This window comes from Panicum virgatum, chromosome 5N (assembly GCF_016808335.1).
Source record: "Panicum virgatum strain AP13 chromosome 5N, P.virgatum_v5, whole genome shotgun sequence".
Lineage (NCBI taxonomy): Eukaryota > Viridiplantae > Streptophyta > Magnoliopsida > Poales > Poaceae > Panicum > Panicum virgatum.
The window spans coordinates 32,086,940-32,111,028 of NC_053149.1; the positions used below are offsets into that span (position 1 = coordinate 32,086,940).

The following is a 24,089-nucleotide window of genomic DNA, read 5'->3' on the forward strand; positions in this document are numbered from 1 at the left end:
GAGATGTATGAAATGTTCTGTGTTGTAATCTCTGGGCTCACCTTCGTGTGAGTGTTGTCTACTAATCCTGGAATAGTGTGGCTTTTATCGAGGCTTCACTCGAGGAACTACCGGTGAGTGCCAATTTTGGGTCAGAGTTGCTTAGCAACAAAGATCAGTGCACCCGGGCCCAGTAGTTTTGGGTGGTTCCGCCACAACCCATGAGCCCAAGGCGAAGGCGGTGACTTGAGGAGGTGCCATGGTGCTGAAAGCGAAGGTAGCCATCCAATTCGGTGTTTAGCTGCCAAGCCTTCATAAGGATACCCTTAGCAATAGGATTGTAGGTAAGAGATCGACTAGCTCTAGAACTCGATGGTGCAAGGAAAATAAGGATTTAGACAAATTCGAGCTGCAAGGTGCGCAATATCCTACATCCTATATGGTTGCTTGTATTGCCTTAAGTGTTGATTGTCTTTCGAGGGGGTCCCTGCCTACCCTTATATGTTCTGGGGAGGATAGGGTTACATGGAAAGTCTTAGCCGAGTACTGTTGGAGTCATTCTACAACCCCGTCCGATAGTTTCCTTGTACTGCAGCTAGCTCTATGCCTATTCGGGTAGTTACAAAAGAGGTAAGGTACATCCATGCACTATCTCTTACTCTATAATATTCTATGCCTATGAGCAGTACCGCTACCCCGGGGTCTGACACAAGGAGCAAACTCAAAGCAAAATCCTGAATGCACCTTTAACAGACCTCACTGCACGCAGAAAAAATGTCAAGTTAGGTGAAGCAATGGTGCTTGACTTGATGAAGACAAACAGTCATAGTACTACTCTAAAAAAGAAAACATTGTATGAGGTAAAAATTTTATCAACAGTACTAATTTGAAGAAAATCTGAACATAGCAGTTTGGAACAAAAATAATGCTCTGATATAGAAGTTTACATGAAAACCAAGTTTCAGGGGTTATAAAAAAAGCCCCCTGTCATCATGGTACTACAGAAATAAACCTATAGCACACAAAGCTTCTAAAGCCTAAATAGGCCACACACAAATAACAATGCAGAAATACAAAGAAGAAAAAATTCTTTAAAAAAGCTTGACACTCTGCCTTCTCACTTGTCAAGCATACACTACTTTATATTTTACAGTTTAAAAATAGGAAATTACAATACTAAATGAGGGTGTAATTCTTGTATAAGTTACTTGTAGTTTTCTAGCAATTGGTCAGGAGTGCTAATTAACCAAAAACAAAGTGACCAATTGTAACACCCTAATTTAAATTCCAGCATTTTATAATAAATTTAATTGGTTTATTTAATTTTCTAGGATTTATTTTGCTTAGTCTGGCATTTAATCTAATTTTTGGTTTCACAAGGAATTAAAATTTGTCTAAGTTTAAAAATTTGTTGTTGCATTCATGCTGGTGCATGGTTTTAATTATTTGAGTGTGGTTTGAATTCAAATTGTATTTGAATTCAAACTTTGTTTGAATTAGAAATAGAAGAAAAGAAGATTTAGAAAAGGAAAATCAGCCAAAACCCAAAACCCGGCCCAAAGGACCAGCTACGGCCCGGCCCGCCTTCTCCTTCCCCTCCGCGCGCTTGGCCCAGCAGAGCCACTTCCCCGGCCCAAAACCCCGCTCGGCAGCCCAACCCGCACTCACCCTCTCCCCGCGCAGCACGGCCCAGCGCCAGCGCATCGCTCAGCCACGGCCCGCTCCACCGCACGGCCCACTCCCAGAGCCCAGCTCCCTGCTCCCCGCACACCACTCAGCCCGCAGCTCGCGCTCGTTGCGTCTCCCACTGGCAGACCTGGCCCACGGGTCAGATCTTTCCCTTTCCTCCGTCCCGGGGTCTTCACCGCGCTCTCCGCTCTGCTCCGTCCGCGCCCTCGCTGACCCGTAGCCCCGCTTCACCCCGCGCTTGCGCAGGACCCACTGGCCGGCCTCCCAGAGCCCTTTCCCCTCTAGAAGCTTCCTAGCCCGAGCCCCGGATCACGCAAAAGATCGGTTGCGCGATCCACTTTCCCCGCAGAGCAACGCCCGGCCGCAATCACCGCGGCGTCCCCGCCGGGCATGCCTCCCCAGGATCCCCGCGGTCTTTTATTAGCATCCCACGGCCCCCTGCGCCTCCCATTCCACAGCTGAGATCCAGAGAAGCCCGCGCCGCTCACCCCGCCGTGCCGCGCCTCTGCTCCGCCGCAAGCACACCGCCGCCGCCGGACCTCGACGTCGGCCCCGCTCCGCTACAGCTCTGGCCCGTTTCGAACCTTGGTGAGCCCCCCCCCCCAGAGCCTCCCTTGTGGTTTGCGCTAGAAATATCGGCCTGTAGGACGCTCTAGCGCCTAGGACGCTGCACGCCGGCGATGTGCCACCGCGCAGTGTAACACCCGGTTTATAAAAGAACATAAACCGAGCAATCATATACGTGCCAGGATCAAGTCACACGTATATACAACAGAATGAACAGTATATCATAGCACATATCACGAATAAGACATAATAAAGCGTATACGAATGTTATTTATTACAATAATGACAAAAATGTCTGATACAGCGGAAGCGAAGTACAAATACGATAAAGCTCTCCGAAGCTGAAGCAGGGCGCCACATGGACGTCGACTGGGAGACGAACGCCTAGAAGGCCTCGTAGTCCTGGTAGCGCTGGACGAACTCCCTCGTGTCGGCAGGAACTGAGCAGCAGTGGCGTAGCCAAGAGGAAAAAGTAGAGAAGAGGCAAGGGTGAGTACACAACTTTTACTCAACAAGTATAACACAAACTATGAGGCTCTAAGGTTGGCTGACTCAACTGCATTAGCTTTTAAGTGTTGGCAAAGTTTTATTAAAGCTATTTACTACGAGTTGATGAATTACCATTATCCCAGTTACATAGTAATTAATCAGAATTAATTAAGAAACTACTGAGAACCATACCAAAACCAAGCCACCAAGGTAAACCCCGAGAAGCACCTCCCTCGTCGGAAGGAGATAACTTCACTAATCAAAAGGAGGATCTGGGCCGCTCATAACCGTGAGCACGGCTAGTATACCAGTTTTACACTCTGCAGAGGTTGCACATCTTTACCCACAAGTCGTGAGCTACGCCAGTTGTTCATCACACTTCCTTAGGTGAGATGGCTAGCGACTCACTACGAGGCCTTTACAAAGAATCTCGTTGGTAAGGCGTAACCGCTAAGAGTTAGGTCGGCGACGATGGGGCCCACCTCACGGGGGTACAAGCACAGGTACGCAAACCAAGCACAGACCAACCGGAGGAGCAGGGACCATTGAAGCTTACTACTCTTGCCCCGCAGGTAAGTTACTCCAAACCAAAAAGACCTAATTAGTAAGCCAAGTCTATCCCATTCTAGCCTTGTGGTAGCGCTGTTGTCCCAGGTTGTCGCTCTATGAACCGGTCCTTATGGAGAGTGGCCAACCAAGCACTAAGCACCATGCTGGCCCCCTAAACCATGTTTCTACAAAAAACATCTTTTAACGAGACGTGAGCCACTCATCCACACAGAGGGCCACTCTCAGAATTAAGTTCAAGTAAACCATTAATCAAATTAATTAAAAAGGACCAGAGTGTGTTATAGCGCAGCAACCTAGCACAACTAACCAAAATGCAACCCAAGGATATATATAAAGGATATAAAGTGGCTAGGAAATCCTTATAGGCATACAGTATTAAAATGCAGTATGAAAATGTATTTAAAGGTGATAGGTTGTTCATGTTATACTTGCCTTCCTCGTACTACTCCTGCTGCTGCTCAAAGTGGTCAGAAGACGGGTGCTCCGGGTACTGGTACTGGGGCTCCTCAACTGGATCAGCGTCTACTCACGAACACATGGCCAAAACAATGCACAACAATAAGCATACAAGCAAACTCTAACAAAAAGCTAAAGAACAGTACATCAATACATAAAAACAGCAAGAAAAACTAAGCTAAAACTATTCTACGCGTTACAACGATCGCGTGGACATAAAGAACGCCTAAAACGGAGCTAAAACGCATATTCTAGGCTAAAAACAAGGTTCAGGGGCTTATTTGTAAGAAAATCTAAGTTCCAGGGGGTTTTCTGCAAAAACCGAGGGCTAAAACATAATTAAACACTAACTCCAGGGTCTAACTCGCAAAAACTACCAGGCTGGACGGCGGGTTGTATTTCCAGAAAGGCCAGGGGGCTAGGTGTTGAAAAAGGGACTAAACTGTAATTATTTTTCAAAGGCTATGGACCGCGGGTTGAAATCTAAAAAGAGTAGGGTCTCTTTAGCAAAAGGTACCGGCCGAACCGGTATCTTTGGATCGGGATCGTCGGATCGGGATCTGACGGTCTGGATCCAATGGGGATTCAATCTAATCGCAGCCGTAGACTCCGGATCGGACGGCGCAGGGGGTTCGGGCCGACGGCGGCGGCGCGAGTCGCCGGAATTCCCCTGTTCCGCGATGGCGTGCGAGGGATCCCGCCGGAGTTCGGCCTTCCGGCAACCGCAAGGCCTACAGCCCCTCGGATCAAGACAGAAGGGAGAGAAAGAAGGAGTGGGGCTCACCTAGGGCTCGGTCTCGGGCGATGACGGCGCTGCAGGGCGGCGGCGGGGGAGTTGAGCGGCGGCGCTCCGTCAGAGCTTGATGAAGGGGATGACGGCGTGCTCCTCCGAGCTTCTCCTCCCTACGGCACGGTGCGTAATTGAGCTGCGGAGGTGGCATAGGGTCAGGCGGTCCGGAGAAGTGCTGACGGCGAGAAAATTCGGCGGAGAGCACCCTCACCGCGGCGGCGCTCCGGTGACCAAAATTGACGCAGGCGCGAACGGCTTTCGGGGCAGCGAGTCCGGGGGCGAACCTGGCCCCAAGACGAAGCTTCGGCGGCGGATCTCGGTGGCGGGGGCGCGGCGGGGCTTTGGGACCACGGCGGCGCAGGGGGTGTCGCGTGGCGGAGCGGGGATGCGGCGCTAGGGTTTGGAGGCTCTGGTGGCGGTGGCTGCGATGGGGATGAGGCGCAGAGGCCACGGGGTGCGATATAAAGCAGGCGGGCGGGGTCTGGGCGTCCGTGCCGTTGAGCACGCGGGCGAGGATCTCGCCGGGGTTCACGGCCGGTTTCCGTTGCACGGGCGAGCGGCTCGGGAGGGGACGGATCTGCCATGCGGGCCCGGGCTGTCAGCGGCCGAAGCGCGGGGCGCGGGGCGACACGGGCTGAGCGGGGAGGGCGCTGGCAGGTGGGCCTGCGGGTCGGGTCGCTGACGCGGAGTGGGGCGTGGCGTGCGTCGCGGGCTGAGCTGAGATGCTGCGCTCTGGGCCGGACTGAGGGGGGAAAGGGGGAGTGGGCCGCGCGACTGGGCTGCTGCGGTGGGGGAAGCGGGCCGTGTGTTGGGCTGGCCGAGGGGAAGGAACTGGGCCGGCCGGGTAGAGGGAGAAGAGGGCCGCGAGTTGGGCCAAGGTAAAAAAAATGGGTTGGGCTTGGTTTTGGTTTTCTGAATTTGGGTTTTCTATTTCTCTCTTTCTATTTCTTTTCTTTTCTTAATCTAAATCAAACAAAGTTTGAAAACCAAAACACTTTGAATTCAAACCACACTCAATTAATTAAAACCATACACCAGCATGAATGCACAACATGTTGAACCTAAAATAAATTTTAGTTACTTATGGAACAAAAATTAGATTAAATGCAAGTCTAGCACAATAAACCTTAGAAATTTAAATAAAGCCAATTAAATTTATTAATAAATGCTGAAATTTAAATTAGGGTGTTACAGACCCTACCCCCTTAAAGAAATCTCGTCCCCGAGATTTAGCTGGGCTGGCTAGCAAAGAGATCTGGATAGGTCTTCTTCAACTCATCTTCTCGCTCCCAAGTAGCCTCAGCTTCACTGTGGTGACTCCACTGAACTCTGCACATCTTGATGCGCTTGTTCCGAGTAACCCTCTCTGATGTCTCCAGAATCTTCACCGGATGCTCGGTATAAGTCAGATCCTCCTGGACGTCCACTCCATCCAGGGGTGCCTGCTCCTCGGGTACTCGCAGACACCTCTTCAGCTGAGATATATGGAAGACATCGTGAACTCCTGAGAGGCTGAGAGGTAACTCCAGGCGATAAGCAACTTCGCCTTTCCGCTCTAGCACCTTGAATGGCCCCACATAACGAGGTGCTAACTTCCCTTTGACATTAAATCTGCGGATTCCCCTCATCGGAGACACCTTCAGATACACATAATCACCGACACTGAAAGTCAGGTCTCTCCGCTTGCCATCAGCATAGCTCTTCTGTCTGCTCTGTGCAATCCTCAGATTTTCACGCACAGCCTAAACCATCTGCTCTGCATCATCTATGATCTCAGGGCCAAAGAGCTGCTTCTCACCAATCTGATCCCAATAGAGAGGAGTTCTACACTTCCTGCCATACAATGCCTCAAAGGGGGACTTCTTCAGACTGGCCTGATAGCTGTTGTTATATGAGAACTCAGCATATGACAGGCACTTATCCCAACTAGTACCGTACTGAATGGCACAAGCTCTCAGCATATCCTCCAACACTTGGTTGGTTCTCTCTGTCTGCCCATCTGTCTGAGGGTGATAAGCCGTACTGAAACGCAGCTTCGTATCCAACGAATCATGGAGCTGCTCCCAGAACCGAGAAGTGAACTGAGACCCTCTGTCAGATATAATCTTTTTGGGCACCCCATGCAAGCAGACAATCCGAGAGATGTACAACTCTGCAAGTCTAGCACCGGAGTAAGTAGTGTTCACTGGAATGAAGTGAGCAACCTTCGTCAATCGATCCACTACTACCCATATGGAGTTGTACCCTTTCTGAGTACGAGGCAAACCAACAATGAAGTCCATAGTGATTTCCTCCCATTTCCACTCTGGAATCTTCAAAGGCTGTAACAGACCTGCTGGCCTCTGATGCTCAGCCTTGACACGCTGGCAGGTGTCACAAATAGCCACATACTCTGCCACTGAACGCTTCATCCCATACCACCAGAAACGTTCCTTCAGATCATAGTACATCTTCGTGCTGCCCGGATGAATAGAGTAAGCTGTATCATGGGCCTCACTCAGAATCAACTTCCGGAGATCCTTCACATCTGGCACACAGATCCGGTTCTTGTACCACAAAGTACCCTGATCATCCTCTCGGAAATGAGGAGCCTTGCCCTTCCTGAGCAACTCACGAATCTCCTGCAGCTTCTCATCATCTTTCTGATGCTGCCTGATCTCTGCCTCTAGAGTCGGTACTGCCTCGAATGCTGCACTGGAGGTATGATGTAAGAAGCCCAGACTCAACTGCTCGAACTCCTCGCATAACTCTGGAGGCATCTGGAAAGCCACGGCCATGTTGACATAACTTCTCCTGCTCAGAGCATCTGCTACAACATTGGCCTTGCCCGGATGGTAGTGAATCTCCAGGTCATAATCCTTGACTAACTCTTGCCATCTTCTCTGCCGCATGTTCAGCTCATTCTGCGTGAAAATGTACTTGAGGCTCTTGGGATCAGTGTAGATATCACACCACTGCCCATACAAGTAATGCCTCCAAATCTTCAGAGCATGCACAACTGCGGCTAACTCAAGATCATGGGTAGGATAATTCAGCTCATGCCGACGCAACTGCCGTGAAGCATAAGCAATTACTCTGCCCTCCTGCATCAGAACACACCCAAGACCATCCTTCGAAGCATCACAATACACCGTGAACCTCTTCGTCTGATCTGGCAGAGTCAGGACTGGCGCAGTAGTCAACCTCTTCTTCAGCTCATCAAAGGCCCTCTGACGCTCATTAGTCCACACGAAAACCACATTTTTCTCCAGCAAAGAAGTCAAAGGCTTCGCGATCTTGGAGAAATTCTCAATGAACCTCCGATAATATCCAGCTAAGCCCAAGAAAGACCTGACTTCCTTTACTGTCTGCGGTGTCTCCCACTCGAGCACATCTTTCACCTTGCTCGGGTCAACAGCAATGCCTCCCTGAGAGATAACATGACCGAGGAATGGAACCTCGTCAATCCAGAACTCGCACTTGCTGAACTTGGCATACAGCTGATGCTCTCTCAATCTCTGCAACATGAGTCTCAGATGCTCCTCATGCTCTTCTTCTGTCTTGGAGAAGATCAGAATATCATCAATGAAAATCACCACGAAGACATCCAGATAATCCATGAAGACCATGTTCATCAGATGCATGAAGTAAGCCGGGGCATTAGTCAGGCCGAAGGACATGACTGTATACTCATATAGCCCGTACTTGCAGGTGAATGCCGTCTTCGGAATATCCCCAGGACGGATCCTCAGCTGAAAATAGCCCGAGCGAAGATCAATCTTCGAGAATATACGAGCACCTCGAAGCAAATCAAAGAGATCCTCAATACGGGGCAGCGGATGCTTGTTCTTGATAGTGACTGCATTCAGCTCCCGATAATCGACACACATCCTCTTCGAGCCATCCTTCTTATCTACTAGCAGCAATGGAAAAGCCCAAGGAGAGAAGCTGCGACGGATATAGCCCTTGGCTAGCAACTCATCAATAGTCTTCTTAACTTCTTCATGCTCTATAGGTGCCATACGGTAGGGCCGCTTTGCAATAGGAGCTGTGCCAGGCAAGAGATCAATACAAAACTCAATGGCGCGTTCAGGCGGCATACCTGGCAGATCATCTGGAAAGACATCCGGGAATTCAGACACCACGCGAATACCGTCCGTGGGTCTAGCCTCCATCTGATGAAGAAATCCAGAAGGCTCTACTGCACTGATAACAACCTCTTGGCCACTAGAAGCTGATAGCAAGACTGTCCTCTGAGCACAATCTATCAGAACTCCCCATTTGGCCAGAGTCTCCATTCCCAGAATGACATTAATGCCCTTGGTGTCTAGCACCATCAGATCAGTGCAGAACTCTACTCCCCTCAAAGAAACACTAACTCTCGGGCAGTAAGTGTGAGACCTCAACTGTCCTCCCGGTGAAGATACTAACAGGCACCTCTTTAATGTGCTAGTATGAATACCATGATGCTCAACAAAAGACTGAGTAATGAAGGAATGCGTAGCACCAGTATCAAAAAGCACTATAGCTGGATATGAATTAACCATGAACGTACCAATAACCACGTTGGGAGCCTCGGCCGCTGACTCGGCCGTCACGTGGTTCACCCTGCCCTGTGCTGGCGCCCGGGGCTGAGCTGGGCGCCCCTGCTGTCCCGCCTGCGCCTTCCGGGGGCAAGCGTTGGCGTAGTGCCCCGGCTGGCCGCAGTGAAAGTAGGTGCGAGGAGGTCCCTGAGCCTGCTGTCCGGTAGGAGCTGCCGGACGTGGAGCCTGCGGTGCCGGTGGAGCAGCACGAGCCGGAGGTGCCGGTAACCTCTGGCCCTGCCCCGCTTGCTGCTGCTGTCGAGGCGGGTACTGCTGTGGTGGCCTCTGCTGGTACTGCTGAGGAGGCCGGTACTGAGGCTGGTACTGCTGGGGCTGCTGGAGTCGAGGACGAGTGTTGCTGCCGGAAGCAACGGGGACAATCTTCCTCTTCTTGTCCTCCATCTCCAAGTGCTTGCGCTCGGTGTTGAGCGCGCTGTCAACCAGATGGTTGAAGTCGTCGAAGCGGAGGTTGAGCAGCGCGTACTGGAGGTAGTCCTCAAGACCCTCCATGAAGTGCTCCTGCTTCTTGCGGTCATCCGCAACATCGGCAGGGGCGTAGCGAGCAAGCTGCAGAAAACGATCACGATACTCCATGACCGACATAGTCCCCTGGATTCACAAAGACAGATAGATATCGGAAGGTTATCTCAAGATTCATAAGGATAGAATAGGGGGCATAAGCTCAAAAGAAACCGCTGAATGATTATATTTAAGGTTACCTGCTTCAGTGCAAGGAACTCCTTCTGCTTCATCTTCATAACGCCCGCGGGGACGTTGTGGCTGTGGAACCGCTCCCTGAACTGAAGCCAAGTGAGAGCCTCGCGGTCGTGAACTGGGTGGGACTCCCACCAGTCCAAAGCTGCCCCTCGCAGCTGTCCTGCTGCGTACAGAACTCTCTCCCGATCATCGCACTGGGCGATGTCCAGCTGACGCTCCACTGCACGGAGCCAGTCGTCAGCCTGAAGAGGGTCGGACGTGTGAGAGAACGTCGGCGGGTGACCCCTCAGGAACTCAGCACGCCTGTCGCGAGGCTGCGGCGGTGGAGGAGGCGGAGGCTGAGTGTGAGCCTGCTGAAGAGCCTGAACAGTGTTGTTCAGGGTAGCCATCATCTGCATCTGGAGCTGGAAGTACTGCTCCGGAGTCAAAGGCGGCGGCATCGGGATCCCGGTACCCTGGTTGTTCTGACCCTGCTGCTGGCCAGAACCGGAACCGGTGCTCCTGGTGTTCACCATCTGATTTGAACAAAAGATTTCACGAGTAAGGATATAGCAGGAATAAATTCAGATGGATATGATAATTCTTTGCGGAAAAAGACTCAGCCATGATAAAGTAGACAGGATAGAGTGGACTGTTTTACCCCCAACGTTCTAACTCATTTTATTAATTAGTTAACTTTAACATTAGAGTGATTTTCTTTACACAAAATTAAACAACTAAGCTATGCAATCAGTCAAAAATCCAAATCAAACATGTAGCATAATAACAAGCAGACAATTTTCACGACTTAGCCGAGTTTAACATACGACTCGACTAACACAACGCGTCGCAGAGCGTGCTATCGTATTATTATAAAAGGGTCACTAGCTAATACTCATGGTGGTCAGATGACTGATTCAGGCCAAAATCTACGAAACTATTCTTCAGAGAGAGAAATCAAGGCAAGGAGGGTAAAAGTCAAAGAAGTCAAGGGGTATAATAGTAAAATAATTTCAGCAGGCAAGGATTGGTGAGAAGAAGTCCTAAAACTCGACCAGTTCTATCTAGGCTTCGTCCTACAGTCGATACGGCTTTGATACCACTCTGTAACACCCGGGTTATAAAAGAACATAAACCGAGCAATCATATACGTGCCAGGATCAAGTCACACGTATATACAACAGAATGAACAGTATATCATAGCACATATCACGAATAAGACATAATAAAGCATATACGAATGTTATTTATTACAATAATGACAAAAATGGCTGATACAGCGGAAGCGAAGTACAAATACGATAAAGCTCTCCGAAGCTGAAGCAGGGCGCCACAGGGACGTCGACTGGGAGACGAACGCCTAGAAGGCCTTGTAGTCCTGGTAGCGCTAGACGAACTCCCTCGTGTCGGCAGGAACTGAGCAGCAGTGGCGTAGCCAAGAGGAAAAAGTAGAGAAGAGGCAAGGGTGAGTACACAACTTGTACTCAACAAGTATAACACAAACTATGAGGCTCTAAGGTTGGCTGACTCAACTGCATTAGCTTTTAAGTGTTGGCAAAGTTTTATTAAAGCTATTTACTACGAGTTGATGAATTACCATTATCCCAGTTACATAGTAATTAATCAGAATTAATTAAGAAACTACTGAGAACCATACCAAAACCAAGCCACCAAGGTAAACCCCGAGAAGCACCTCCCTCGTCGGAAGGAGATAACTTCACTAATCAAAAGGAGGATCTGGGCCGCTCATAACCGTGAGCACGGCTAGTATACCAGTTTTACACTCTGTAGAGGTTGCACATCTTTACCCACAAGTCGTGAGCTACGCCAGTTGTTCATCACACTTCCTTAGGTGAGATGGCTAGCGACTCACTACGAGGCCTTTACAAAGAATCTCGTTGGTAAGGCGTAACCGCTAAGAGTTAGGTCGGCGACGATGGGGCCCACCTCACGGGGGTACAAGCACAGGTACGCAAACCAAGCACAGACCAGCCGGAGGAGCAGGGACCATTGAAGCTTACTACTCTTGCCCCGCAGGTAAGTTACTCCAAACCAAAAAGACCTAATTAGTAAGCCAAGTCTATCCCATTCTAGCCTTGTGGTAGCGCTGTTGTCCCAGGTTGTCGCTCTATGAACCGGTCCTTATGGAGAGTGGCCAACCAAGCACTAAGCACCGTGCTGGCCCCCTAAACCATGTTTCTACAAAAAACATCTTTTAACGAGACGTGAGCCACTCATCCACACAGAGGGCCACTCTCAGAATTAAGTTCAAGTAAACCATTAATCAAATTAATTAAAAAGGACCAGAGTGTGTTATAGCGTAGCAACCTAGCACAACTAACCAAAATGCAACCCAAGGATATATATAAAGGATATAAAGTGGCTAGGAAATCCTTATAGGCATACAGTATTAAAATGCAGTATGAAAATGTATTTAAAGGTGATAGGTTGTTCATGTTATACTTGCCTTCCTCGTACTGCTCCTGCTGCTGCTCAAAGTGGTCAGAAGACGGGTGCTCCGGGTACTGGTACTGGGGCTCCTCAACTGGATCAGCGTCTACTCACGAACACATGGCCAAAACAATGCACAACAATAAGCATACAAGCAAACTCTAACAAAAAGCTAAAGAACAGTACATCAATACATAAAAACAGCAAGAAAAACTAAGCTAAAACTATTCTACGTGTTACAACGATCGCGTGGACATAAAGAACGCCTAAAACGGAGCTAAAACGCATATTCTAGGCTAAAAACAAGGTTCAGGGGCTTATTTGTAAGAAAATCTAAGTTCCAGGGGGTTTTCTGCAAAACCCGAGGGCTAAAACATAATTAAACACTAACTCTAGGGTCTAACTCGCAAAAACTACCAGGCTGGACGGCGGGTTGTATTTCCAGAAAGGCCAGGGGGCTAGGTGTTGAAAAAGGGACTAAACTGTAATTATTTTTCAAAGGCTATGGACCGCGGGTTGAAATCTAAAAAGAGTAGGGTCTCTTTAGCAAAAGGTACCGGCCGAACCGGTATCTTTGGATCGGGATCGTCGGATCGGGATCTGACGGTCTGGATCCAATGGGGATTCAATCTAATCGCAGCCGTAGACTCCGGATCGGACGGCGCAGGGGGTTCGGGCCGACGGCGGCGGCGCGAGTCGCCGGAATTCCCCTGTTCCGCGATGGCGTGCGAGGGATCCCGCCGGAGTTCGGCCTTCCGGCAACCGCAAGGCCTACAGCCTCTCGGATCAAGACAGAAGGGAGAGAAAGAAGGAGTGGGGCTCACCTAGGGCTCGGTCTCGGGCGATGACGGCGCTGCAGGGCGGCGGCGGGGGAGTTGAGCGGCGGCGCTCCGTCAGAGCTTGATGAAGGGGATGACGGCGTGCTCCTCCGAGCTTCTCCTCCCTACGGCACGGTGCGTAATTGAGCTGCGGAGGTGGCATAGGGTCAGGCGGTCCGGAGAAGTGCTGACGGCGAGAAAATTCGGCGGAGAGCACCCTCACCGCGACGGCGCTCCGGTGACCAAAATTGACGCAGGCGCGAACGGCGGTCGGGGCAGCGAGTCCGGGGGCGAACCTGGCCCCAAGACGAAGCTTCGGCGGCGGATCTCGGTGGCGGGGGCGCGGCAGGGCTTTGGGACCACGGCGGCGCAGGGGGTGTCGCGTGGCGGAGCGGGGATGCGGCGCTAGGGTTTGGAGGCTCTAGTGGCGGTGGCTGCGATGGGGATGAGGCGCAGAGGCCGCGGGGTGCGATATAAGGCAGGTGGGCGGGGTCTGGGCCTCCGTGCCGTTGAGCACGCGGGCGAGGATCTCGCCGGGGTTCACGGCCGGTTTCCGTTGCACGGGCGAGCGGCTCGGGAGGGGACGGATCTGCCATGCGGGCCCGGGCTGTCAGCGGTCGAAGCGCGCGGCGCGGGGCGACACGGGCTGAGCGGGGAGGGCGCTGGCAGGTGGGCCTGCGGGTCGGGTCGCTGACGCGGAGTGGGGCGTGGCGTGCGTCGCGGGCTGAGCTGAGATGCTGCGCTCTGGGCCGGACTGAGGGGGGAAAGAGGGAGTGGGCCGCGCGACTGGGCTGCTGCGGTGGGGGAAGCGGGTCGTGTGTTGGGCTGGCCGAGGGGAAGGAACTGGGCCGGCCGGGTAGAGGGAGAAGAGGGCCGCGAGTTGGGCCAAGGGAAAAAAAATGGGTTGGGCTTGGTTTTGGTTTTCTGAATTTGGGTTTTCTATTTCTCTCTTTCTATTTCTTTTCTTTTCTTAATCTAAATCAAACAAAGTTTGAAAACCAAAACGCTTTGAATTCAAACCACACTCAATTAATTAAAACCATACACCAGCATGAATGCACAACATGTTGAACCTAAAATAAATTTTAGTTACTTATGGAACAAAAATTAGATTAAATGCAAGTCTAGCACAATAAACCTTAGAAATTTAAATAAAGCCAATTAAATTTATTAATAAATGCTGAAATTTAAATTAGGGTGTTACACGCAGTCCGCCCCTCGCCGTGGCAAGCCCCGCCCAATCCCGACCGAGCCCCGCTCTTGCCTCTAGTGGCTTGCGCATGCCGCGTAGAGGCCAACCGACCCAAACCCGGGTCGAAACGACCCCGGAATGCCGGATTTGGGCATCTCCGACGAGCCGCCGCCGCGGGAATTGGCTTCCCGGCGACCCGCGCCGCCGCCGTCGTCCCCTTTCAATCCAAGCCGTCCGATCCGCCACATACGCCCAAGATTAGAACCCATTTCAATCCGATCTGGAACGTTGGATCTAGATCCAGCGGCCTTAATCCAAAGATACCGCTTCGCCTGTGATTTTTGCATAAGAGCCCCTGACCTTTGTTAATATCAACCCGCGGTCCAGCTGTATAGAAAAGTAATTACGGTTTGGCCCTGTTTTATTCACTTAACCCCCTGGACTTTCTGGAAATAGAACCTGCCGTCCTTTGCTGCTGATTTTGTTAGTTAGACCCTGAAGCTTTAGTTTAATTATGTTTTAGTCCTCAGTTTTAGCAGAAAAGCCCCTGGAACCCTGTTTTTATTGCTAATAAGCCCCTGAAACCTTGTTTTAGGCCTAGTTTATGCGTTTTAGCTCCGTTTTTAGCATTCTTTATATCCACACGATCGTTGTAACGCGTAGAATAGTTTTAGCTTAGTTTTTCTTGCTGTTTTTATGTATTGATGTATTGTTTCTTAGTTTTTGTTAGTGTTTGCTTGTATGCTTATTACTGTGAATTGTTTTGGCCATGTGTTCGTGAGTAGACGTTGATCCATCTGAGGAGCCCCAGTACCAGTACCCGGAGCAGCCGTCTTCCGAGCACTTTGAGCAGTAGCAGGAGCAGTATGAGGAAGGCAAGTGTAACATGAACAACCCATCACCTTTAAATACATTTACATACTGCATTTTAATACTGTATGCCTATAAGGATTTTCCTAGCCACTTTATATCCTTCATATATCCTTTGGGTTGCATTTTGGTTAGTTGTGCTAGGTTCCTGCGCTATAACACACTCTGGTGCTTTTTAATTAATTTGATTAATGGTTTACTTGAACTTAATTCTGAGAGTGGCCCTCTGTGTGGATGAGTGGCTCACGTCTCGTTAAAAGATGGTTTTTGTAGAAACAGGGTTTAGGGGGCCAGCACGGTGCTTAGTGCTGGGTTGGCCACTCTCCATAAGGACCGATTCATAGAGCGACAACCTGGGACAACAGCGCTGCCACAAGGCTAGAATGGGATAGACTTGGCTTACTAATTAGGTCTTTTTGGTTTGGAGTAACTTACCTGCGGGGCAAGAGTAGTAAGCTTCAATGGTCCCTGCTCCTCCGGCTTGGTCTGTGCTTGGATTGCGCTCCTGTGCTTGTACCCCCGGAGGTGGGCCCCATCGTCGCTGACCTAACTCTCGCGGTTATGCCTTACCAACGAGATTCTTTGTAACGGCCTCGTAGTGAGTCGCTAGTCATCTCACCTAAGGAAGTGTGATGAACCCCTGGCGTAGTTCACGACTTGTGGGTAAAGATGTGCAACCTCTGCAGAGTGTAAAACTGGTATACTAGCCATGCTCACGGTTATGAGCGGCCCAGATCCTCCTTTTGATTAGTGGGGTTGTCTCCTTCCGACGAGGGAGGTGCCTCTCGGGGTTACCTTGGTGGCTTGGTTTTGGTTTGGTTCTCAGTAGTATCATGTTTAATCTTGATTAATTACTATGTAACTGGGTTAATGGTAATTTATCAACTCGTAGTAAATAGCTTTAATAAAATCTTGCCAACACTTAAAAGCTAATGCAGTTGAGTCAGCCAACCTTAGAGCCTCATAGTTTGTGTTATACTTGTTGAGTACAAGTTGTGTACTCACTCTTGCCTCTTCTCTACTTTTTCCTCTTGGCTACGCTACTGCTGCTCAGTTCCTGCCGACACGAGGGAGTTCGTTCAGCGCTACCAGGACTACGAGGACTTCTAGGTGTTCGTCTCCTAGTCGACGTCCCTGTGGCGCCCTGCTTCAGCTTCGGAGAGCTTTATTGGTATTTGTACTTCGCTTCCGCTGTATCAGACATTCTTGTCATTTATGTAATAAATAACATTCGTATTCGTTATATTATATCTTTTTACGTGATATGTGCTATGATACACTGTTCATTCTGTTGTATATACATGTGACTTGATCCTGGCACGTATATGATTGCTCGGTTTATGTTCTTTTATAAACCGGGTGTTACAGCAATCAGCTACCACAAATAACAAATATTGTATGTAAGACCATACTAGTAATTAACAAAAACAAAAGTTAATCTATCAAACTAATAATCTACTAGCCTCTAAATGCTTCTACAGTAACCAAAATTGAAATGCAAAAAATCCGAAACTAAAGTATGTGCCGAAAAAAAACCCAAAGTATGTTCAGGTAGCTTTAAAAAAAGCAAACTAAATGCTAAGACGGATCTTTGCAGCAAAGGAGAAGTTCTTCACCTAAGTTCTCCCTCCCTCAACTCCTCAACTCCATTCCTACAATACAAGAAAGTAAATGTCAGGAAGAAACTAAAATGCTTGGGTAAATTTGGCTTCGAAAATCTTAGTGAAGTAATGCTCAACTTAATGTTGTATAGTAAGAAACTAGAAAATTATAATACTAAATGATGGCATAATTATATTATAAGAATCTTGAAATTTCAGGTCATTTCATATTTACTTGATTGCTAAATGTGGAATTTCATCAAACACCTGACAAGTACAGCGGCTAGCTCCCGAAGCTTCCAGGAAATCTATACACGAAGACAAAAAGAGCACTGCAACAATAAAAAAATTAATGAATGTACTATACAGGTTGTCCATTATATTTCACAAATATAATACAATGTGAAAATCACATGTCAATATCGAGGAAAAGAATGGACAGATAAGAAAAATAGAGTTTCAACACTCGCTATCAATAATCAAGTACGTCTTAGTAGTGATTTACCAGAGAAAAGTTTGTGCTTGCAGAAGAATGGAAGTGCTCTGCTGAGTGCTCCTGCATTGACTACATCTCTCAAATCACATTTACCTCTCAGAAATATACAAAATGATATTTGATTAAATTTGCTAATGCACAAATATCATATAAAGAACAATCTAACATGAGTTTGAAGGACACTAAACCTACAACATAATATAATACTGAAACATGCATATATTGATTCTTTCATGGTACATGCTGACAATATCTAGACTAGATACTAGACAAAAAGGAGATAAATCGACCTTAAAATCATTTTGGACCTAATTATGATGTGATCCAAAAACTATCTTAGTTCTCATCACAGTTCTATAATTAGATGTAGGTGAAAGTGACATCAATCAAGAGAAGGAATGGGAAAAAAACAGAACAGAAACAAGAAGTAGCAAACATGAGGAAATCAGTGAACCCAACACAGCAGGGGACAACAAGGCAAAAATACCTGACTAAATTGAGAGGAAAAATTGACCAAAACAAAGGCAGTGTTCATATCAACAAAAGCAAAAATTGACAGAACAGGAAAAATCAAAGTGCTATTCTTAGGAGCCACGAATCCATACTAACCAAGGCCAAAGTAATTGTTAGGTAGTAATGAACAGTTTCAAATTTTCCTGTATGAAACAACAACCACTGGAAACAATACAAGCTAGAGAGAGGAGCTGCAGGTCAGTAGTCATGCAAATTATAGGAGCACTAGCTGCCAACATGAGAAAATTAGTGGCACTACATTGCTCTGAGTTGATCAAAAATTGAGCTCACCTTTCCTAATGCCTCTTCAGTACCACTAACTATAAAATACTTGAGAAATACATTCCCAACAACTGATATAGCCTTAGCCTCATCGGCCTTCCCAACCACCAAAGCATACCGATGCCTCCCAGTTAAAAGTATTATATCTCTATAATCCATAGAAACAACCATTATTTCTCAAATTTCCAGCACATACATAAACAATGCACGTGAAAACACATTGTGGATGACATACATATGGACTTGTTTCCTCAACACAATTGATATGAACCATTTTCAGTTTTCTGTCCTTGCACGTGAAAAAGAACTGAACATTAGCTCATTAAGGCAACATTGTAAGAAATAGCCACAACTTAAAACTGATAGTATGATAGTATCTGACAAGAAATTATACCTGCATGCTCACTTAACAAACATATTATTTGGTCCAAACTCCAAACTTTGCAGTAAATCACATGTGTATTGTGCTCTGCAACATGAGACTATGAATCAGTAGAAATGCACTAATCAGCAATGTTGATGTGGCGGAACCACCCAAAACTACTGGGCCCGGGTGCACTGATCTTTGTTGCTAAGCAACTCTGACCCAAAATTGGCACTCACCGGTAGGTCCTCGAGTGAAGCCTCGATAAAAGCCACGCTATTCCAGGATTAGCAGACAACACTCACACAAAGGTGAGCCCAGAGATTACAACACAGAACATTTCATACATCTCAGAGTGATTGCAGCGGAAAAGAAATTTATTACAAACTAGGTTCAGAATTGTAAAGTACTACAGAGTTCCATCTACTCAAATTATAAAAGTCTCATTGTTCAGCGGAAGCATTAAAAGATAACTAGCGAAATAACGTGATGCATCGATAAAGCCCGTACGAAAGCGTCACTCAGCGGGAGGGTGGTCAGCACCAGCTGAAGGGACATCCCACTCAACAGACCAGCCCGGAGGCAAGGTACACGGCCAAGTAAGACTTGCAAACAGATCTTCAAAGTTAGTACCTGAAAAATAGTGCCACAAGCAAGGCTGAGTATACTAATACTCAGCAAGACTGACCCGTCACCGGATATAACATAGTCCGATAACTAGACATGCAAGGCTTTTTGGTTGGTGGGGTTTGTTTTGCCAAAAATACCACTAAGAGTTGATCCTTATTTTCAGATTTTATCTAGCCATCTTCTAGTTGGGTTAACCGTTCTAAGTTTGCATCTAACTCTACACAAACATGGTAGAGCAATCATTTAATCAACCAGCAGTATTATCATCATCATGTTCCACTTGTTACTCTGTGTGACCGAAAACATTAAGCAATCTCATGCCGTGAGAGGCGGACGATTCTAAATCGAATTTCAACCTGGCCAGGGGAACCTAGACCACACGTATGGGAACCAAGTCACCCTCACAACTTTCCCCCTTTATTTCGAGTCCGTGGATTAGGAACACCCTCCCCGACTACAGAGCCTGACGTCTCTGCACCCGTACGTCCGGACAAAAAATAAACCTACTTCTACCAGGAGGGTGCGAGATCGTTCCACTCACTGGTCCAATCAGGTACTTAAGCTTACCGATTACCATATTTCTCGGCATGTGGCTAGTACTTTCAAACGCTTAACGAAATGAGCCACACACCGCGACCTTAGCCATTTTTTACTACACCAGCGGGGTATCACAACTACACAACCCCGCCCGTTGTCCTTATATTTCAGCAGGAATTAAAGTCAGTCAACTCCTATAATCTCACGAAAGGCAGGAAACCTCTCGACTTTTACCGTACCTAGTTAGCGGGGCAACTAGTCGAGAAAAAGATCCGGATAACAAACATAGGTACCTAGGGATCGTGCACCTAAGGTTTTCGATCAACTCCTAGAAAACGTAAATGCGCAATAAAAATTATTACAACATATACAAATAGTAAGATGAATATAATGTGTAAAATAATGAGATTATGCACCGGGGCTTGCCTTCTTGGGCACTGTTAAAAAGTAGCCTTGGGCTCTTCCGAACATTGGTTCGGGTCTTGATTCAAGTCAGTATAATTAAGAGAGACACTCTCCGGAGTGGTAGTATTCGCGGGCACCAATTCGTAACCACCATCGAGTAGATTTACCGTTTCTATATGCATGCAGAAATGATATTGTTACAACATGATATAAACATATTTCTTTCCTTCACTATAAAGTTTTAGTCAAGTATAGCATGTGTTTGTTGTGGTGGTCTTAGTTAACTTTATTTTCTGGGCAATTGTTTATAGAGTAGTTCTTAAATTCACTTTACTTCATAAAAGAGCTGTGTGGCGGGTTTTGTATTAAATGTAAACACCTAGTTGTTTGACTATTTAACTTCATAAGTTAGGATTAGTTTCTGGAGCTACAATTTTTATGTAAGGTACTTCATCTACTCAGCTACTCCCAGTAAAAAAATTTCAAGTAAAAACAATAAAGCATCTAGCCATGAAAATTATCCAAAACTGAGCATGTACTAATGAAGATGTATTTATCCAGACTAAACTACGCCTGCTCTGGAGTTCAAAATTTAACAGCATCAAGTAGACACGATGTGTGCTGAACTGTAATTTTTCCAAATTTAATCTGCTCACATAACAGGAGATATAAAATCGGCAAATTTAACATGCATTGATCAAACTTAAATTCTACAAAGGGTTCTACCAGGTTTCTGCTCATAAAACTTTTACCAGAGCTTACTTTCTATCTAAACATGCTGTAGTAAAAACATGAAGCATTTTCATCACAATTATAAAAATCAAGGAATAAAACAATGTATACACATGCATTATTATTCGAATTATCAAATTTGTAGTAAAGCAAGTCAAACTTTTTATATAGCATATACAAACACTGTTTAGTAATGGTAGCAAAAATCATGAGTATTCAAGCATTATTGTTACCAGGACAAAATAACAAATCTATTCATGGCATAACATGCACATTTTGTATCTACCGTTATGGTCATCAGATGGATCTCAAATTTTGTAGACATGCATTTATGACTAAAAGAGAGTCCCACAAATATTATCAGATTTTTCTACGCAAAGGAACTATTTATCACCAATAAAGCCTACTTATCAAGAATTAACTCAAATATATAGTTAGACTGATCTAAAATTTCTCAAACTTGTGTAACAGTAATTTTTTAGTGACATGCATACAAGGAAAAAGTTTCATACACAGAGCCTCATTATTTCTAGCAGCATAAATACATGAGCAATACTAGTAGATTTAGGAATCTTGGAACTTTGACCTAGTTAGTTGTGTCACAAGGCATTCAAATTTTTACCAGGTACTAGAAACATTGCAAGATATCACCTAGCCAAAAACCAGCTATGGTTAGTGAGCACAACTCCTAGAACAAACATAGCCCATTTAATCTAATCTTTTTCGTAGATTAAAATAAAAGCAAAATATGAACCTGTAACTGTAATAAAAGTTGTAGTTCTTGTTCTAAGGATTCTAGAACATTTTAGTATGTATTTTTATGATTTTTTTACGATTTTCTAGGCATTTTTGAAGTTTGCTGTTTTGAGTTCATTTAAAACTTTTCATTTAGACCCCTGAAACTTTTGTTTATTTTAACTCGAGGTCCCTGGCGGAGATGAGGAAACAGAGGAGGAACGGCGGGGTGATTTCCGGTGATGGGGTTGGCCGGCGGCGAGGGGAAAGTGGGGGAAAATGGAGAGGGGCTAAAGCCGCACCTAATGGTGGTCTTGGCTCGTCGGGAGAAGGTCGGAGTTGGGCTGTCCGCGGTGAGGGGCAGCCGACGATGGCTCTGCTCGCCGGCGTCCATGCTCCGGTGAGGGAATGAGGGAGAGGATAGGTCGGAGAGCTTCAGGAGGCCGAGGAGCTTCCATTCCAGGGGTCGGCTTGTGCAGAGGAAGGCCTTAAGAGGGGTCTCCACGGCAAGCTCGGCTTGGGCGGCGGCAATGGTGGCTGGCGGGTGGTTCTGGACGCAGGGGAAGGCGGGGCTCGGCTCTCTAGTGCGCGGAGTAAAGAAGGGAGAGGGAGAAGCTTCACTGCGAAGCAAATGAGTGGGAGGAGAGCCGGTCAGCGGAGGGGCACGGGTGTGGCAGTGGCCGACCGGCCATGGCATCGTGGCGAGCGGTGGCACTGGCAGGGCGCGTGGCGAGCTCGGGTGTCGCCAGCAGGGAGTGGTGCCATGCAAACCAGGGGCGCGGGAGCATTTTGGAGCTGGGGCGCGGTCAAGTGGCTGGGACAGGTGGCCTCGCCGGTGTACGGCCCGGCCATAGGCAAGGAGCAGGGAGGCGAGAGGTTGGAGAAGCTGTCAGTGGCAGTTTTGTAATTTTCTCGAAGTTCAAAATCCAGTTATGTAAACTCAAATTTTCTCCTCCATCTTGGCCTCATATGAAAAAGTGTTGAATACCACTTTTGCTCAATTTTTTGAGATCTACAACTTTCGTGTTATGCAATTTTTCATTAGAGCAATGGTTTGAGAGTTATTTAATTATTTCAAAAACTGGCAATTAAAGTACTTATCATTCTATGTGAATTTTTGCACTTTTACTCCTAGGCTTCAACTAGGCTTTTGTTTAACATGACATGGTGAATATGTCTATTTATTTTCATATGAATGTTTGCATTGTTTTTTAAGGTCATTTCAATTTCCTTACCAATAGAAATTGAACTCTTGTTTATTTGATTTGTTTAAATTTTGAATTAGCAAAAAGTCTTTTTAAATTAAATTATGTGCCCCAAAAATATGGGTGTGTCTTCATACTATATTTTTATGACAAGTTGAGCATGAAAGTTCAAAAATATTAAAGGAACAAGTTTTATATCCACACATACTCATATACAAGGATGCATTATTGTTTTGTATAAATATTTGATATTATGTGCTAAAGGAATGTTTAATCCTTTGTTCGAATTTTTATTTTGTTCCATTACTCTGAGTTGTCATTTGAGAAATAAGTGAATACTAAATATTTTTTTTATTGGACCTCCGAGGTAAGTATGGTCTCTATGTCTTCTTTTCTTTAAAAAGATTTTCAAGATTTAAAACTAATTGTGCGTTGAATATTTGTGGCCTCATTTTATTATTTTGTTTGTACTAGTGGCTCTTCACCAATCAAAGAATGGTTCCATTAATCATTTCAACTGATGGTTTTCCAGTTTAAATTTGATTTGCATAGAAAGTTTATAGCTCATTATGAATGGTGTATTTTATTGCCTTATTTACCACACATGTCAAGTCAAGTTTAAAAGTGTACCAAAAATTGTTTTTCAAGCACATTGCACTGAAACACATGCACTCATATATTTACACACAAGTTTGCAAGAACTAGACATGGGGTTCTTATTTAAGTTTTCTTAGCTCATTTGTGTGTGAAGTTATGTTAATTGACTGGCTTTGGTTAAACTGACACCAGAGGTGTCACAGTTAAGCATTAGAGCTAATAAGGAACAGACACACTGCCCAAATAAAACTAATAATCAGAAAATATATTTTCTAGCATTGGCTTTCCACATGGATTGCGACCAAAGCAGCAGCTAGTATGACTAATGCTAGATGCCGATGTTGTCCAATGCAAAATAGGACAAGGAAAATGACAAATAATGGTTATACCAAGTTTTTAATAAATCAGAAGGGCAAATAACATCAGTAGTCTTGCATCACTATCGAACTACTCAAGACATATATAACTGAAACAACAGGCTAAAACATTAAACATTGAGAGTCCAGGTCTTGTTCAGAAAATACACTCTAGTCCATTTATGAAATCTATCTAATACATGCAGCTTGAAAGCAATAGGTAGGACAAGAAAAATATGTAGAGTGACATACAATGGTTTCTTATCTCGATGACTCATCTGCAAATAAGCATATCGATCTGACAAAACCTTAATAGTGTGAGAAAATGGAGTCGAACAAAATAAATCACTTCCTGTACAGATCCTGAGGAGGGATGAGCCGCCACGAAGCAACTGGATTAGAAGACACCCTTTTGATTGGCCTTTTGAAGGGGACGAGCCTAGAGGCTGTATTCACCCATCGAGATTGGGAATGAGCGGATTCATTGAAGGTGGCTGCAGATCTGTG

At 46.4% G+C, this 24,089-nt stretch overlaps 2 long non-coding RNA genes across 5 annotated transcripts in view; both read right to left on the reverse strand.

The window, feature by feature from the left end:
• Positions 1-408: 408 nt before the first annotated feature.
• The window catches only part of LOC120676877, an 89,647-nt gene continuing 65,966 nt past the window's right edge, over positions 409-24,089 (reverse strand). For 2 of the 4 annotated variants that reach the window (XR_005676019.1, XR_005676018.1), the window contains 4 exons: positions 17,236-17,286; positions 16,966-17,062; positions 16,746-16,781; positions 409-738 (listed from right to left, as the gene is read on the reverse strand). This is a non-coding gene — a long non-coding RNA (uncharacterized LOC120676877). Of the gene's footprint in view, positions 739-16,745; positions 16,782-16,965; positions 17,063-17,235; positions 17,296-24,089 lie in introns of all 4 variants that reach the window. The other 2 variants (XR_005676020.1, XR_005676015.1) reach the window with 1 other exon arrangement.
• Positions 17,745-18,466, reverse strand: LOC120676878. Its single transcript, XR_005676021.1, has 3 exons — positions 18,416-18,466; positions 18,257-18,305; positions 17,745-18,169 (listed from the first exon to the last, which is right to left on the reverse strand). It is a non-coding gene; the product is annotated as an uncharacterized LOC120676878 (long non-coding RNA).